Source organism: Acinonyx jubatus, chromosome C1 (genome assembly GCF_027475565.1).
Source record: "Acinonyx jubatus isolate Ajub_Pintada_27869175 chromosome C1, VMU_Ajub_asm_v1.0, whole genome shotgun sequence".
Lineage (NCBI taxonomy): Eukaryota > Metazoa > Chordata > Mammalia > Carnivora > Felidae > Acinonyx > Acinonyx jubatus.
In genome coordinates this window covers 191,412,170-191,430,686 of record NC_069381.1, presented here as the reverse complement: position 1 = coordinate 191,430,686, position 18,517 = coordinate 191,412,170, and the positions used below count along the sequence as shown (strand labels likewise).

Below are 18,517 nucleotides of genomic sequence, written 5' to 3'. Positions count from 1 at the left end.
CCTCATTCATTTGTGAGCCCCAGAAAAGCAAAACTCTGCCTCTTTTGTTCACTAATATCCGCAGGTTCTTAGGCCTGGTACATAATCAGCACATAATAAATACTCCTTGAACTCATGTATGCATGAATGGATGACTGAAATTATAACACTAAGACTCATATAAAAAGGATGAATGACCTCATAAAAATCTGAAGTCTGAGTTGAAACAGTTGGCAAAATTGGTGGAAATCACTAGTTTCAGAAATCATTTGACAAAATACATGGTGCAATGATTTTATTTATTTTTGTGTCTTGGTTATTTAAATATACACATTTTAGGCTTTTCATCTATGACACATTTGTAGCCATTTTAAGTGCATCTCACAATTTAAATTTTTACAAATAGTTATCTATCTATGTGTTTATTATTTATTTTGACAAAACTTCTTCTTGCAACTTTTGTACATGCTTGTGAATCCTTAGTTATAACTTGCATGTTTAGCTTTCCAATCACCTAAAAGTTGATGCAAACTGCTTTCTTTCACTGTATACAATCAGCCTATAGGGAATCTATATTATTAGGAGAAAATGGGAAGTCATGAAAGAAAATCATGAGATTTGGTGTTGAGGAATTCTCAATGAAAAGTTTCATTTAACAGTCTGCCAAGTAGAATCATCTTCAGGAGTTATGAATTTCTTGGCTGATCTTCCTGGAAGCCGGAAATGAACCTTTATTTGATTGAACATCTCCACAAATGGGACCATTAGAATTTAATGGAAGAATAAATAATGGCACAAAGTCAAATGCTACAAAATCAAATGCTACATTGCATGACATTAGTTCTAAAATTCCGATTTCTTTTTGAAAAATGCTAAAAGAAGTTATTTTGTTCATTGCTTTTCTAGATTTCAAGATCATTATCTCAATATTGTAAACCTTTCTCATTTCTTCAATACTTGGCAACTTCATAGAACTGGAGAGTTAGCAGTATTTGAGAGGCCAATCCATATGAATTAGGCAATCTTTCACCTTAACATTAGTACCAGATTATTCTGAAAAGGTTTAAATTTTACAAGCTCTTATAGTATTTTCTTCCAGCATTAAATATTTCCAGGTCAATTCATAAAACATCTACTGTGATGGCTTCATAAATGCAACAGCATATGTGGAATGCTTCTCGAAAATGCATATATTAAAAAATATATATATTCTGTGAATAGCTAAAATCCACATTCCAAAAATTTATGAAATCCATACTTATTTTCTTTGCTGTTTAGGGGAGAGTATACCCTGGGGTAACAGCCACCAGGAAATGTATATAAAGTTTTTTAGTCCTTATCTTTCCTCTTCTTCCAGTCCTTCTACCAAGGGTACATCAGAGATGAGAAGAGAATTTGCTGGTGATATGAGTGTTTATTTGTACATTGTTTAAATAAAACAGTTTGCCAGAACAACACACACTTTGAATATTTAGAATAAATCCACTGATATACCTAAATGTGCACGAAAGTCCTAAATCCTCCTGTTGATTGGAGCTAGAGAACATAGATTACGGATATCAAACCCCTTGTGAAAAGAGAGGGGAACTGGAATGGAGAGCAGGAATACTTTTATGTTTCATCCTATCAGATTTCTAAGCTACAACAGACTCTAGATAAAAGACATATTGGTTTTTAAATTAAAAGGAAATATTAGATATGATCCATGTCTATATATGGACATTCTTTCTCAACAGTACCATCAAGTTGGCTAGAAAGGGTCCATGTGGGAAGAATTCTATATGACAATGTCTGAAATTACGTTATATTTATACTATCATTTTCCACAATTCTGTGGCTTTCCTCCCTTTTGCTTCTAATAGCAAACATATAATTAAAGAAATAAGAATGTTTTATTTAATATTTTGGGGAAAAACCTCAGCTTTTTCCAGATATCATCCATCTATTATAACTTATTTTTCAAATGGATTGAAAGACATGATCTTTGCAGAAGTAGCCATTGTTAAGTATCCGGGCCAATGAATCTGTCTGTGAGAGAAATTACCACATCCCTGAGAACACTAACTTTTTTCTTAAACTGTTACACTCTTGTTGTGTGTGTGTGTGTGTGTGTGTGTGTGTTTCCTCTCCCATTCTCTATGCTTTGTCTATCCCTTTTCAATTCTTTCTTCTCCTTCTACCCCAAAGTCATGGGGAACATGGTCAAGAAAACAGGAAAATAGGTAAGGAATCAATCATTTGGACAACTTTTCTCTACCGAAGCCTTTGGTTTCACTTCAGTTAAGGGCAGGCTTGATGTGTTTTATAGCATTTTCTTTCTACAATATCTATAGATTCTTCTTACATTGGTGCAGAATAAATAATGTGTGTCTTGGGTGCTGACTCAGAAAAAAATGTAACTGGAAATGGGGAGAAAAATATATAGCTATTGTTTTCACTATACATAATACTATAGCATGGTATCTATTTATTTTGAACTCACTAGAACTAAAGAAATAAAGACAAGGGAATAGAATGCCCAGCTTACAGGGGCACCTGGGTGGCTCAGTCAGTTACGCGTCCAACCTTGGCTCAGGTCATGATCTCACTGTTTGTGGGTTCGAGCCACACATTGGGCTCTGTGATGAAGCTCAGAGCCTGGAGCCTCCTTCAGATTCTATGTCTTCCTCTCTTTCTGCCCCTCCCCTGCTTACCCTCTGTCTCTTTGTGTCTCTCAAAAATGAATAAACATTTAAAAATTAAAAAAAAAAAGAATGCCGAGCTTCCAGATACCTTCTGCTGAAACACCTGTGAGCACATAGATGCCACATTAGAAAAGAACAGTTGGTACCTCAATGACAGGTTTTTCTAGATGGCAATGGTTGATTATAACTCTGTTATAATTTCAAATGTTAATTTGGAAATCCCCAGTAGAATGTATGATTGATTGATTTGCTGATTGGAGATGGGGAAGTAAAGCCTTTATTAAATGCATAAGGACTGCAAAAAGGGAAACCTTTGAGAAATTGGCAAGGCATTCCATTAAAAGCCAAGTGCAACAAAAGAGAAATTTATTTTACAACAGGGAAAAACTTTGGAAAGGGGAGTGAAGAGGAGCGAAAGTAATAAAATAGCATAGACATGCTGACCTTGACCCAGTGCTATTTGTGCAGCATCTGAAGAAAAAAAGTAAATAAAAACTGATGACATGTGCTAGAAGGGTTAAGACACTCAAATCAGAAGGAAAAGTAAGAATATGGGAGAAGGGTAGAGAAAAGTTGGAAGATCAAGAACTTTGGAAGCAAACAGGGTTTCATTTATAAACCAGTGAGCCAGTCTGACAGGTGAGGCAGGCTGAGGCACTTGAAAGATCTTATTCAGTGGCTGGCATTACTGAATGCCCAGCTGGGTCCAAACAAGAGTTGTTTTAAACAGGGACATTGTTCTAAAGAAATCTTAAGTTTCATTGGCCCTCCAATGAAGCCTTATAAATCTTGAACAGCATCAATATTCACCAACCACCTGCAATCAGCATTACTCTAGAATTTGCTAGACACAGCATGTCCTTGACAGGGAATATTTTAATTTGGATGGCTGGCCCTCTACTCAGGACTTACGTATATTGATGATATGCAAATCAGTTCAGTTCAGAAGCCGTCCCATCAATAGCATAAATTAAGTGTATCCTATCATGAGGATTATCTCGGAAAGAGAATGTCACCCTCAAAATGCCTATGGCCTAGAGGTGAACAGTCAGCAGTCTCTGAGTGAGGGAGAGTGAAAAACAAAGAGTATTTCATCACTATTGACTGGCTGGCTGCATTCTTCTTTAGGTTAAATGCTTGATTACTTACATAAAATATCTTTGCTCAGAAAAACTTTCTTTCCAACATCCGTGCAGCCAGACAAGAGATTCAAAGATAGCACTTTGATCAAGAGTTCCTGATACCATAACCTTTATGTTAATATTGCATATTTCATTGAGAAATGATGACCTCTAGCATAGGACATGTGTTTTGTACTAGTGAGAATAGATTTGTGACTTTCTGTTACACATACTAGGTAACTTAGAGTTCATAAAGAGCTAAAGTCTCCAGAGAGAAAGATCCAAGATTGTATGACAAATATAAGAAAAAGAAAACAGCTTTGTTGTTAGGATATCTTACCTATGACTCATTTTCAAAAAGACCTTATAAATCAGAGGCTGGAATTACATGATTAAAGGTAATTCAGATATAACTCATTCTACAATGCAATTTAAAGGCATTTTCCATTAAGTTTGCAATTCCTTCCAATACATGTTATCCAGACAGCTTGTTAGGATACTGTCAATGAAAAATAATTTTTAAAGTCTGGATTTAATAACAGATAAAGGGAAATGGTGAGAGTATTCTTGAAGCCTGATTACAAGTGGTGAATGTGTGTGAGGTGGTTGAATTCATTGTTCATGATGCCACAAGAGTTGAAGAAAACTGAGGTGCTCACAGTGAGGCATATGGACAAGTCAAAGGAGATAGAAGAAGTCCCGGAGTCCTGCACAGCTTTTAGAAGCTTTGAAGTAAACATACAACAATATTGAATGGAAAAGGCATAAATAGAACATCATCTCTGCCAAGACAGATATGCATCAACCAAGTATATGAGGGAGGCAAATGGAAGTGGAGGTCAGAGATTAAAAGAAAAATTCTAAATAATGTGAATCAAGAAAGGAACTTTCATTTTCTGATGATGATGTACCCCTAAAAATGAAGATCATGAAGAACTCAATTCTTTGGACCTGTGGTTCAGAACACCACCACCATCATCACCACCAACAACAAAAGGTTATGAAACCCGAGATTCTGCAAGGTTATGAAGTGAGATCTTGCCCTCACTCCTCCCAATACCATCTATGGGGCAGAGACTGTGAAAGTGGAGAACATGGCTACGGTTCCCAACATTTGTTCTGGATTCCACAGAGTTGTGCTAAAATGCTAGGTTTCACCATTGTGTGTTGATTTAGAAGTCTAGAGATGGCCCAAGAACCCACTGTGTAACACCTCAGATGATTCTGATGCTACTTGTTCATGGAATACATCTTGAAAAAATAATGCCACAAAAGAGAGAGAGAGAGAGAAAGAGAGAGAGAGAGAGAGAGAGAAAGAAAGAAAGAAAAGAAAGAAAAAAAGAAAGAAGAGAGAAGAAAAGAAAGAAAGAAAGAAAGAAAGAAAGAAAGAAAGAAAGAAAGAAAGAAAGAAAGAAAGAGGGAGGAGATAAATTGCTCACTAATTGCAAAGGTATTTATCTCTTGTGCTAATGAAAGCAACAGGGGTTCCAAAAAAGGGGGTGAAGTGGCCAAACTATGTGTCAATATGAATTTGTGCCAATAACAAGTGTAGTGAATTACCACAATGTCCTTTATAATTAAAGATTATGCTAAAATTACAAAACATATTTTTTAAAGAACATGACTTACTTTATTTCCTTTTATTTTTCTGTTCATTTTTCCTTTCTTAGTATTCTTTCCTCATTAGCTATAATCAGTTATAACATGTAATATCCAGAAAAAAGTACTGCTCTACTCAAACATTTTAAGATTAACTCTTTTGTTACACTATGACTGTTAAGAATGAACAGAAATGAAGACAGAAAGAGGATTCCAAGATTGTACTTAGGATATATACTTTAAATAAAATCTACAAATATTGCTCGTAAAATTATAATGTTGCCCTCATCATTTTTATCTTATTTCTATCAACTAATGTGAGTTTTGTACTTGATGCTTGTGAACTTGGAGCCCCAGATAAAAGCTTATTCTTTCAACTGCCAAGCAACCATAAGGTGAGACACCTGTTTATGTCAGATAAGCGCAACATTACTTTAGCTCTCAAAGGGCTTTATCTTGATTAGAAACCAAAACCTCTATCAAGAATTTGGGGACATGGGGCACCTCAGGGGCTCAGTTGGTTGAGTGTCCAACTCTTGATTTTGGCTCAGGTTATGATCTCACAAGGGATGGAGCCCTGTGTTGAGCTCTATGCTGATAGTGCGGAGTCTGCTTGGGATTCTCTCTCTCTCTCTCTCTCTCTCTCTCTCTCTCTCTCTCTTTCAAAATAAATAAATAAGCATTAAAAAAAAGAATTTTGGAACAGCACAGCCAGCATCCAGAAGAGGGTATGCCCATAAGTATGTTAACATGAACATGGTCTGCAGAGCCTTGGACTGATTTCAGAGCTTGAGAAAGGGAAAGGGAGGAAGGGGGAGCAGATGTCCTTACTCCTAAACTGGGTTCAGATGGCCTCTATAAGGACTTGCTCCCATGAATCTCTACAGATAATAATGAGGAATTTCTATCAGGGACTTGCTAAAGACGAAACACTTTTTTTGAGCATGAATTTACATTAACTTATTTAATCTTCACAGCAACTCTGAGGTAGTTACTGTTATGCCCGTGTTATAAATTAGAAAGCCAAAATTCATAGTAGATTAAATGTATTAATAGTAGATTAAACTATTGGATATGAACTCAGTGCATATCTGACTGCAGTTATGCTTTTAAAACTGTATTCTAAAGTAAAACAACAACAACAACAACAAAAATAGCAAAATGCCCTAAATTCTACTCCTCAGTATTCTCTTTCATTTTGGATGTAATCTAAACTTTTCCTAGCAGGGAGATGGTTAAAGATCTTACAAAGGCTATTGTTTGGCATCCCTATCTTCCAGCTGCAAATTTTGACAATGAGTCCACATCAGTAATACACACAATATGGATAATCTGGTACCCAGGGAGCAATGGAAATCCAAAAACATATATATTTTTTGGTAACTTATTTCTTAGTCTTTTAATTTTCTGAGATGTATGAATAACAACATTAAAGATTCAATTTTTAAAATGAAACCGGTCTTCAATTTTAAAAGCTGCCTTATATTTTAAGGTTAGTTAAAAAGTCAAGAAATAAAAAGCTCTGTGTTTTGGTACTTGAGTCAGTGTGGAATCACTGTTGGTCTTCTGGGCAATAGTTTCAGTTTTTTTGAAGTTTCATGTAGATGCTGTTTGCATCACCTTTTTAAGCTGGAAACACACCAGTGCATAAGTGCCTTTGTGACTCGTGTGCTCCAGCTGAAAGTGGAAAGTGATACCTTATTCTTTTAAAGTATAAGATGACCAGGGGAAATAAATTATTAGTACTTAGAGCCTTGGACGTTATGATAAATTCCAAAATAAAATTTTCAGAATCACATTTATTGACTGCTCTAAGGTTAAAGCATACTTTCTTAAAAACACTCTGGTCAGCAAGCAAGATTATTTTATATTTTCATTTTGGACAGTTCTTTGCAGCTTTGTTAATTTGGGGGAATATCTGCTCATTCACCATTACTCTGAAGTATAAAAATTCCTTAATTTTCCCAACCATACACGATTGTACCTTGTAATAGTAATTATCAAACCAAATAACATTCTTAATTTATGTAATGGTCAGTCCCACCAGAGTTAGCCACTTGAGGATAAGTATCACATTATATTTTTGTATCCCTAGCATCTGGTAGAGTGCTGGCCATAGCGGGTACTTCATCAATGTGTCTTGTATGGAGTTGTGGACCCAGTTACTGAGAGGCATTAAAAGTGTAAAAATACTTCATGTCTAGGAAAGGAAGTTAAATAAAGCCATAACAAAATAAAGTCAGAAAGTTGATTTTAGGATTGAGTGTTTGATCCATTTGTTGACTGGATTGTTTTAAAATTTTCAAATACTGATAAGAAGTAATATTATTTTCTTAATATGTTTCTATTTCGACATATATAAATAACAGCAACAAGCACTAATGTTTGTTGGGTGCTGAGTATTTGCCTATATTATATTAAACACTTTGAACATAAAATAGGACCTTATAAGGAAGGTCCTTTTATTAATTCCATTTTCTAGGTAAGCAAGTTGAGACAGAGAGGTTAAATAACTTAACCAAAGACAAAGTGCCAGTAAACTGAGGAACTTTATCAACTAGACAATCTGGTATGAGTTTCTCCAAGAGCCTAAATTTTTCTGCAGATGTTCTGAATTCTGTGTAGCACTACCCCATTGTCTTCAGTATTGGAAAATGATGAGTTCTTGAAACAGCTGAAACAAACCCAATCACCTTCTTTGCTTAGCTCAGCCTCCCCCCAAAACACACAGGCATTTGACATCCCTTCATCTGAGTTTTATACAAAACCACAAATAGAAAAATAAAGGGCATTCCAATGTAGAGCATACAATCACATGTCTTTAGTTCCTCTCCATTTTTAGCCTGGTTTCCTATGAAAAAAGGACTTGTAAAACCACTGGGTCTTTGTGGGGTGTCTTCCTTACTCCATCTTCATTCCTCCCTTTACCACCACCATGAAAAGAAATAGTCCTGGCAGTTAAAAAGAAAAGAATTGCTGTTTCCTGGACATCTGGCCTATTTTGCTCTCCTTCCAGGAATTAATGAGATGCTAAGCATCACCTGTTTACCGATCTCTGTCCTCTGTCCAATTTATCATCATCTATGGTCTCACAAGGGAATGTCATAAAAAAGTTTTAATTTGAGAGTATAAAGAGATGCAGTACAAGTAGGAAAGCCTGGAAATTAAACCAAATGATATTTATAGTGTGAATCTTAACAGTGAAATCATATAGACAACTAGGTATGCTTTTTATTTACAATACAGTCACAGGAAGCAACACTTTCAACAATCAATTTGCCCACAAAGAAACTCAAAGATACCACAACATTACTTCCTTAAATGTGACAAGAAGTATACCATCCAGTAGGGAAAATAAAAGAAGCTATGTATTGGAAATATAAAAAATTCAGAAATCTTTAAATTACACTATTCTTTTAAAACCAACTAAATAAATAAAGTAAGAAATGTAAAAACAGAAATCACAGGGGCGCCTGGGTGGCTCAGTTGGTTAAGTGTCCGATTTCGGCTCAGGTCATATTCTCACGGTCTGTGGGTTCGAGACCCACATTGGGCTTTGTGACAGCTCAGAGCCTGGAGTCTACTTTGGATTCCATTTCTTCTTCTCTCTCTGCCCTCCCCCACTCATGTTCTGTCTCTCTGTGTCTCTTAAAAATGAATAAATGTTAAAAAAAATTTTAAATAAAAAACACAGAAATCACACATTTATATTTCATCTTTCAAATGACTGTTTCATTTTTTAAAAAGATTTTAATTGGCCCACAAAATAAAATGCTTTGTGCCTTTCTATCTGAAATATTAAAGAAAGCAACTCGGGGGAAAAGGTAGACTACAGTCCACAGCTTTTCTTCTGTTTTATACACTCTCTTAGAGCTGTAAGACAAGGATTCACACTGTACCTGACAAAGCTGGCTTATTTTTCTCCTCCCCCTTCGCATGTGTCCTGTGTCTCCTAGTTACTCTCTAAACACAGAGAGACTCATGGTGCTGCTATTTAGCATTACTCCCAATAAGCTGAATGCCTGTCAGTGACACTAAGAACAATCGTGATCGTATAGAGCTTTAGAGTTTATTAAGTACTCTCACATCAATTATTTCATTTTGTCCTAAAAGCAATGACATCCTTGTCTTATTTTCTAAATACCATTTTTTACTAAAAGGACCCAGAACTTCTTCCAAAAAAAGTGGCTGAACCCAGGGCTGCAGCAGGGAAAGTACAAAGAGTCCCTGGACATCTTGTTGTGTCAGAAAGCAGAGACCGGCTGAAGGATTAATGGGGCTTATCAAAAAGACAGCACTGCTGTCTCAGAGGGGCTCCCAATGGCCAGATTTGAGTGAATTTAGGCATCAAATATAATAATGATGGCACTAAGATTGTAAGACATCAAATCAAAGAAAACCCATGAGTCTATAGAGATCCGCTAAAGAGGGCAGGGGGAACAGATGAAGGGAGGGAGGGAGGAAGAGAAAGAGAGAGTCAGAAGAGGGAAAGAACCCTAGAGGAGAGGAGTGGTGTTAAAGTCTTTTTTTAGAGAAGAATGCTAGTTACAAAAAGTAAAAAGAATGATTTTTTTTTTCAAGTCACCAGCATACCCCCAATATATAAGCGACAAAAGCAGGAATCATGAATGCATACTAAACTACTGGGTGAAACATTGCTAGGAAACAGGATATTCCCATGGCCTCAAAGTATCACCCAGTTTTCTTCTTCGTTACAGAGGGAGAAAGGCATTTTTATAGTTAATTGCCAGGGAGTCCCAATATCACCTATTCTCTCCCAAAATATATACTCTGAACACAATCACTGAGGAAGCAAACAAAAAGTTCATCACGTGATAGTTTACAAGTCACCTGGTATGGAATTACCAGAAACATTAATGTCATGAAAGAAAAAAAGAAAAAAGAAAGAAAGAAAAAGGTAAGGGGCCTCTACTACATTAAAGGAGACTAAAGAGACATGGCAACCTTAACTGTCTCTTGGATTTAAAAAAAAAAAAAGCAATAAAGGACATTTTGGGGACAACTGAGGAAATTTGAATATGGGTGGTATACTACATAAATTATTGAATAACTGTTAAATTTCTTGGCTTTGATAATGGTACTGTGGTTATGAGAATGGTTATAACATGACACCATATTAATTAGTGAATCTACTACAAACACATAGACATTCATCCTACCATTCTTTCAACTTTTCTGTAGCTGTAAAATTATTCAAAACTAAAAGGTGGGAGTAAAGATGTTGTTTATGTTCCAAAGAGCTCACAATAAAGTGGTGAAGAAAGGTATGTAAAAGTTGTTTAGAGTTCAATGTGGTAAGCTCTGCAAGAGTATCTCCTACGGAGCCATGAAAGCACAGAGGAAGATGAGATGGATTCTAACCTCAGGATCCTGAGACCCTGTTCTAAGCTTCTCCCCCCCTCACATGCTGTTCCTGGACTTTCACCTCTAGTCACTCAACCTCTTATCTTTACCTTTCTGATAAAAGGAAATCTAATCTAAGCTGAAGACCACCTGGCTTATTCTCAGCCCCCAGGCCCCTTTAGATCCAAGTGGTCTCAAGATACCCAGGACAAAGAACTCCTTTTACAGACAAATTTTGGTGTTTTTCTGCAGTGTCACTGATGGCAAAATCACCTTTCTAATAAGAAGAGAAGACCATTGTCCGGTTCTTCCAGATAATATAAAGGTAAATGGCAGGAAAATAATTGTTGTCTTTCTGCTATGTTTTAAGTCATGGAGTATGATCCAGTCAAGAGTGACACTGAAGTTTCAGTACTCTTAATGAGGCCTAAGTGGTCACATTTTGTGAGTAAGAAACTTCCCTAAGTCTGTTGTTTGATCTCACAACTGGAAAGAAGTCATAAGATTCAAGGATTCATGTGAACCTCAAGATTATTTTGTTGAATGCACTTTTAATTGACAGTAAATGTGAGATCATAGATTTTTCAAAGTCTACTGGGGGTTATTTATTTCTTAACTAGATTAATTTTTTTTTTAATTTTTTTTAATTTATTTTTTTTAACGTTTATTTATTCTTGAGACAGAGAGAGACAGAACATGAACGGGGGAGGGTCAGAGAGAGAGGGAGACACAGAATCTGAAACAGGCTCCAGGCTCTGAACAGTCAGCACAGAGCCCGACGCGGGGCTCGAACTCACTGACCGTGAGATCATGACCTGAGCCGAAGTCGGACGCTTAACCGACTGAGCCACCCAGGCGCCCCTAGATTAATTTTTTAAATTAAGATTTTATTTTTTTTAGAGTAGCTTTAGGTTTATAGCAAAATTGAGGGGAAAGTATTGAGAATTCCTATGTATAGCCCCTGCCCCTACACAAGCATAGCCTTCTTCATTATCCATATCCCCCACTAGAGTGGTTACAATTAATGCAACTATTCTGACTCATCACAATTACCCAAAGTCCATAGTTTACATTATTGTTCACCTCTTTATGTTTTAGTCTATGGGTTTGGACAAATGTATAATGACATGTATCCAACATTATTTTATCACATAGAGTGTTTTCACTGCCCTAAAAATTCTCTGGGCTCCATCTATTCATCCCTCCTTCCACCCATCTCTCGGCCACCACTGATTTTTATACTGCCTCCATAGTTTTGCCTTTTCCAGAATTTAGAATAATACAGTATACACATAGCCTTTCTAGACTGGTTTCATTTATGTAGTAATATGTATTTAAGTTGACGTTTCTTCCATGTCTTTTCATGGCTTGATAGCTCATTTCTTTTTAGCGCTGAATAATATTCCATTGACTTGGGTGTACCACAGTTCACTTATCCTTTCATCTCCTCAAGGACATCTTGGTTGCTCCCAAGTTTAGGTAATTATAAATAAAACCTCTTAAAACATCCATAGGCAGGTGTTTGTGTAGACATTAGTTTTCAACTTCTTTGGGTAAATACCAAGGAGTATGATTATTGTATTGTTTAGTAAGACTATGTTTAATTTTGTAAGAAACCTCCAAACTGCCTTCCAAAGTATCTGTACCATTTTGCATTCCCATAAGCAATGATTGGGTGTTCCTGTTGCTCTATATGCTCACCAGTATTTGGTATTGTCATTGCTCCAGATTTTCGCCATTCTAATAGGTGTGTAGTGAGATCTCATTGTTTTTATTTGCATTTCTTTGATGATATATGATATGGGACATCTTTTCAAATGTTTATTTACATCTGTATATCCTTTAAGATTTTTTTCTTTTTTTTAAGCTTTTAAATTTTTTAAAGTAAACTCTATACCCAACATGGGGCTCAAACCCATGACCTCAAGATCAGGAGTCACATGCTCTGCTGACTGAGCCAGCCAATTGCCCCCCACCTGTGTATCTTTTTTGGTGAAGTGCCTGTTAAGGTCTTTGGCCCATTTTTTAATTGTGTTTTTTCTTATTATTGAGTTTTAAGAGTCCTTTTTGTATTTTGGATAATAGTCTTTTTATCAAATGTGTCTTTTGCAAACATTTCCTCCAAGTCTGTGACTTGTTTTCTCATTCCTTGACATTGTTCTTTACAGAATAAAAGTTTTTTTTTATTTTAATGAAGTCCAATTTATCCATTATTTCTTTCATGAATCATGCCTTTGGTGTTGCATCTAAAAAGGCATCACTATATCCAAGGTCATCAGGGTTTTCTCCTATGTTATTTTCTAGAAGTTTTATGATTTTGCATTTTACATTTAGGTTTGTGATCATTTTTGAGTTAATTTTTGTTAAGTGTGTAAAATCTGTGTCTAGATTGTTTTTGCATGTGCACATCCAGTTATTCCGGCTCCATTTGTTGAAAAGATTATCTTTGCTCCATAGTATTGCCTTTGCGTGTTTGTCAAAGATAGTGACTACATTTATATGAGTCTATTTCTAGGCTTTCTATTCTGTTCCATTGAGTTGTTTTTCTATTCTTTTGTCAATACCACACTGTCTTGATTACTGTAGCTTTATAGTAAGTCTTAAAATTGCATGGTTTCAGTCTTCCAACTTTGTTCTTCTTCAACGTTGTATTGGCTATTTTGGGTCTTTTGCCTCGCCATATAAACTTTAGAATCCCTTGTTAATATCCACAAAATAACTTGCTGGGATTTTGATTGGGATTGCACTGAATCTATAGATCAAGTTGGGAAGACCTGACATCTTGACAATATTAAATCTTCCTATCCAAGAACTCTCCATTTATTTAGTTCTCCTTAGATATCTTCAATCAGAATGTATAGTTTTCCTCATATAGATATTATATTTTGTTAGAATTAAACCTGTTTTTCTCTTTTTTGTATGCTAATGTAAATGGTATTGTGTTTTTAATTTCAAAATCCACTTGTTCATTGCTGGTCTATAGGAAACCAATTGACTTCTATATATTAACCTTATATCTTGCAACCCTGCTACAATCACTTACTGGTATAGGGGGTTGTTTTTGTGTGTGTGTGTTTGTTTGTCAATTCTTTTGGATATTCTACACAGATGATCTGTGAATAAAGACAGTTTTATTTCTTCCTTCTCAATCTGTGCACCTTTCTTTTCCTTTTCTTATCTTACTGTATTATCTAGGACTTCTAGTACTATGCTGAAAAGGAGTGGTAAGAGGGGGCATTTTTGCCTTATATCTGATCTTAGTGGGAAATGTTCAAGTTTATCACTATTAACTATAATGTTAACTGTATGTTTTTTGTAGATATTCTTTATCAAGTTATGAAGATGTTAAATATTTTTAATAGTTCAAAAGAAAATGTCTTCAGTTAAACTAGAAGATTCAAATAATATTCATTTTCTCATCTAGAGCACTTCACATACAGTGCCCACCAGCATCTTTCTTGATCTGAATAATCTATAATTCTAATCTACACATACAACAACTAATCATATTTCCTTTAGGAGAATAACCAGCACTGCACTTAAATTCTTGTGTTGTTTTTCTTTTGTACTCCTTAACAATTTTTTAAAAATCAACCCCAAAGGCACAATTTTTCACATGTGATTTACAAATAAATTTACCTTTAAGAGTTTTTTTTTATTTTTTTTAATGTTTTTTATTTTTGAGATAGAGAGAGGGAGAAAGCACGATTGGGGAAGGGACAGAGAAAGAGGGAGACAGAGGATCTGAAGCAGAGCTGACAGCAGACAGCCCGATGCAGGGCTCAAACTCATGAACCATGAGATCATGACCTGAGCCGAGTCGGATGCTTAACCGACTGAGCCACCCAGTCACCTAACTTTAAGAATTTTTAGAAGGCAGGTTAGAGCAATTATGGATTTTATATGCCAACACAGGCTGCAATGCTTATATGCTGAGTTACCTCTAGTTGAAATATTTCTTTCAATTTTGATTGTTTTTTCCACTGAGTTATTCTTTTTAATGAACCAGGTTATGTTGCTGTGTGCGTGTGTGTGTGTGAGAGAGAGAGACAGAGAGAGAGAGGTGTATGTGTGTGTGTGTGTGTCTGAGAGAGAGAGAGAGAGAGAGAGAGAGAGAGAGAGAGAGAGAAGGAGGTGCATCAAGCTAAAATTTGGCACTATTTTTTTCTTGGTCCCTATGTTTCTCTCTAAGCAGTAGAGGGCAGAACTGTTGTGCATACTATGTGCCAGATACTGTGCTCTGCACTTAACAAGGCTCAGTTAATACAGGTTTCCCACACTATCTAAAAGTAGAACATTCCTACAAAATCTTTTGTAAGCCAGAATGTGATAAAGTGAAGAAACAATTACCATTAACTAATACGGAAAAAAATTTTAGAGCGTTCCTGGACCTCTGAAATAACCTCTTGGCTTTTCTGATACCTTAGGACTCATCTTTGCTAACTGATGCACAAATGAATCAAGACACAGTACAAAGCTATGGGGGCTTGATGCTGAGATGCGCAGTGTGGTTCCTGGGGAAGAGCCTGGCAGAGGCCACACTCACTATTGGGAGCACATGCTGCCTGTATAATGGCTCGCTGCAAAGCAAATGCTGGACGCTATTTTTTCTTTTCACCTTTTTTTTTTTTGTAAAGGCAAAATTCCTCTTCAGATTTCTTTTGATTAGCAAACACAGGCACTGATATTGGCCTTTGCATAACAGCAAAGCAGTAAAACATGAACTTTCAAAAAGCAGAGGATACCTTACTTACAAAATTTAGGAGGCAGCACTGTAGCTATCTCCATTTCACAGATATTGAAACTGAAGCACAAAAAAACTAAGTAACTTGCCCTCCAAAAACAATAAACAGTAGGACTACAAATCATAAAAGAAAGAATGCTTTAAAACAATTCTATGTTTCCAATTTCTTCTCAAGTAGAAAATGTAGTTTTCCCAGAATTAACACCATTAATAAGATAGAACACAACTGTTAAACCCTAGCTGTGTGTAACTGACATGTGTTAACAACTGCAGAAGCGTGGGGGGTGGGGGGCGTCTGGGTGGCTCAGTCAGTTAAGCATCCAATTTCGGCTCAAGTTATGATCTCACGGTGCATGAGTTCGAGCTCCCACATCGGGCTCTCTGCTGTCAGCCCAGAGCCTGCTTCAGATCCTCTCTCTCTCTCCCTCTCAATGCCCCTACTCCCCACCAAGAATAAATAAACATTTAAAAAAATAAAAAACTAATAAGACTTTTAAATTTATTCTTGAGTGAAGGATGGGAGTGGAATGTCAGCACTCACCAGTTTATGAAGAATATTAGATATTACTTGGGTTCCCCAGCTAGCCCACAGAAATCTATTTAACTCACATGTGGTTGAATCATAGTACAAATCTGAGATGAAACTGTTTTTGGGGAGCATTATGCCTGGAACACCCTAATGGCTTCACAAATGCTGAATGGATGAATCAAAGAAAGAAACAAGTTGTAAATGAGGAGATAAGGCTGAGTTTCTGTTTTGACTTTTTGTACTGAAAACTAATAGATAAGCATCTTTGTTATTTAAAAAAATGAAACTTTTCCTGTATTTCTCTATGCTCTCAATGTCTAACTTACTTTACCTCCAGCCCAACTGTACGTTCGAATCTCAATAAAAAATCCCCTTCAGGTCTGTCCACCCTCCTTACATTTTCCATTAAACTAAATTGCCTAGCTCTCAGACTGCATTAAAACTCTCTTCCACAGTAAAGTCTACCTGAGTATTAAAAATAAATCAATAACTGAATTGAATGGATGTTTGCTAGCATCTTCGCTTTCTAAGAATATATGAATTTTTTTAAAAACTTTATTTATTTATTTATTTATTTATTTATTTACTTACTTACTTACTTACTTATTTACTAGTCTCTACACCCAATGTGGGACTCAAACTCACAACCCTGAGATTCAGAGTCACATGCTTTTCTGATAGAACCAGCTAGGCTGGTTCTACATGCATTTTTTTAAGGGAAATCAATTTTTATCAGATGTTTTCTATCAAATGAAATTTGATATTCAAGGCAGTAACAGAGATTCAAACAAAAAGCAGACATACTACCATAAAATTAAGAATAATCATGATTACAATGGGCACTTTTGTTGTCTTCTGGTACACATCATGTGCTATTTCCTAGTTTTTCAGTTAGAAGTCCTGTGAATCAAGGCTGTATAATTGTTTTTGCCCCTTCAATAACTAACCTGAAGTTCTTCCCAACACTTCAAATCCTTTCTGAAAAAAGGCTGAGAATAAGCAGGTAAATAAATGTGTGTGTGTGTGTGTGTGTGTGTGTGTGTGTGTGTGTACAGATCGACACACACAGTTCAGTTCAGTGCCTCCATGAGATTTACCAGAAGCACCCAAAGCAAACTGCCCAATGTTCCCACATAAAATTTATCAAACAAACATTAAATACATTTCTGGGGTTCCATATGTATATATAAAATCAAACAGCTATTGCTTGTTTATATCCTGTGGGCTCAGTTTACCTGTTAATAAAATAAATTGAAAATTTTAACCCCAGAATATGCCATGGTTCTATTTGCCTGAATTGTGTACCCTCAAGGAGAGGGAGAGTGGGAGGTAGAGGTGGGGGATGGGTACACATAGCTAGAATGGTGGGGGGCTTAATTTGGAAGGGACAGAAGAAGAGCAGAGGAACCCTGAAGACAACCTCGCTTTCATGGGCTATAAGGCTGAGGCAAGTCAGGGTCTAGTAGACAGAGTTTAGACTTAAATACCCAAAAGACTGAATTTAAATGCTCTATTAGAGACCAGAAATAGATATTATGAGGTGCCTGGGTGGCTCAGTTGGTTGGACATCTGACTCTTGACTTTGGCTCAGGTCATGATCCCAGGGTTGTGGGATCAAGTCCCAAGCCCTGCTCTGTGCTGAGCGTGGAGGCTGTTTAAGACCCCTCTGCTCTGGCTCACACGTGCTTGCGCTCTCTCTCTCTCTCTTTCTCTCTCTCCCCTCTCATAAATAAATAAATAAATAAACAAATAAATAAACAAATTTAACAAAATAGAAATAGATACTGTATTGAGAGGCAAAGATCCAAAAGGTCTTGAACTGAATTAGAGGTATGCATTTCTGTCCATGCCTTTGTTCTCAGTAGGTTGCACAGTGCGACAGGCACCTGGAGGCCGTCACCTTGAACACACCCATCTGTGCACTGAACACACCTGGAGGCCGTCACCTTGAACACACCCATCCTGTGTGCTGGACTGGCTCCTACCTGCCTGCAAGAGCCAACCATGTGCTTTTCTCCCTAACTCTGTGGCCACTGACATGATGGCACCTTGAAATCAGCCACAGGAGGAGGATTTACACACAGAAACCCACTAACTCTACAAATTGGAATTGTTTTCTTCTTGCTGCACCCGCCTTCCCCTTTCAGAGTCAGTTTACCAATACCAGCATGCTATTGATTCTCAAAAGTTTGAGAGTCTTCCTTTGGACACATTCTTACACTTCTTTCAGCAGTGGTGACAATCCCAAATGCCTCACTTACAGATGAGGACAAGTTAATTCAAATGGTAAGGACAGTTCAAAAACAAGAGTAATAGAGGCATAAAAACAGGAAAAATTACTTGAAATGACTTGGACTTCAAAGGAGTAGTTCCAATTAGTGGCACCACTACTATTAAGTGGTGGTATTAATGGCAGCAATGACAATCAGGGTGGTCATTTGCCCCTGAACATCATCATATTGTTTCGGGTATGTTACCTCCTATGTCCTTGATGCGA

The 18,517-nt window shown here is 36.6% G+C and overlaps 1 protein-coding gene across 6 annotated transcripts in view; it reads right to left on the bottom strand.

The window, feature by feature from the left end:
- MAP2 (microtubule associated protein 2) overlaps positions 1-18,517 on the bottom strand; it is a 280,818-nt gene that overhangs the window by 150,219 nt on the left and 112,082 nt on the right. The window lies entirely within an intron of this gene.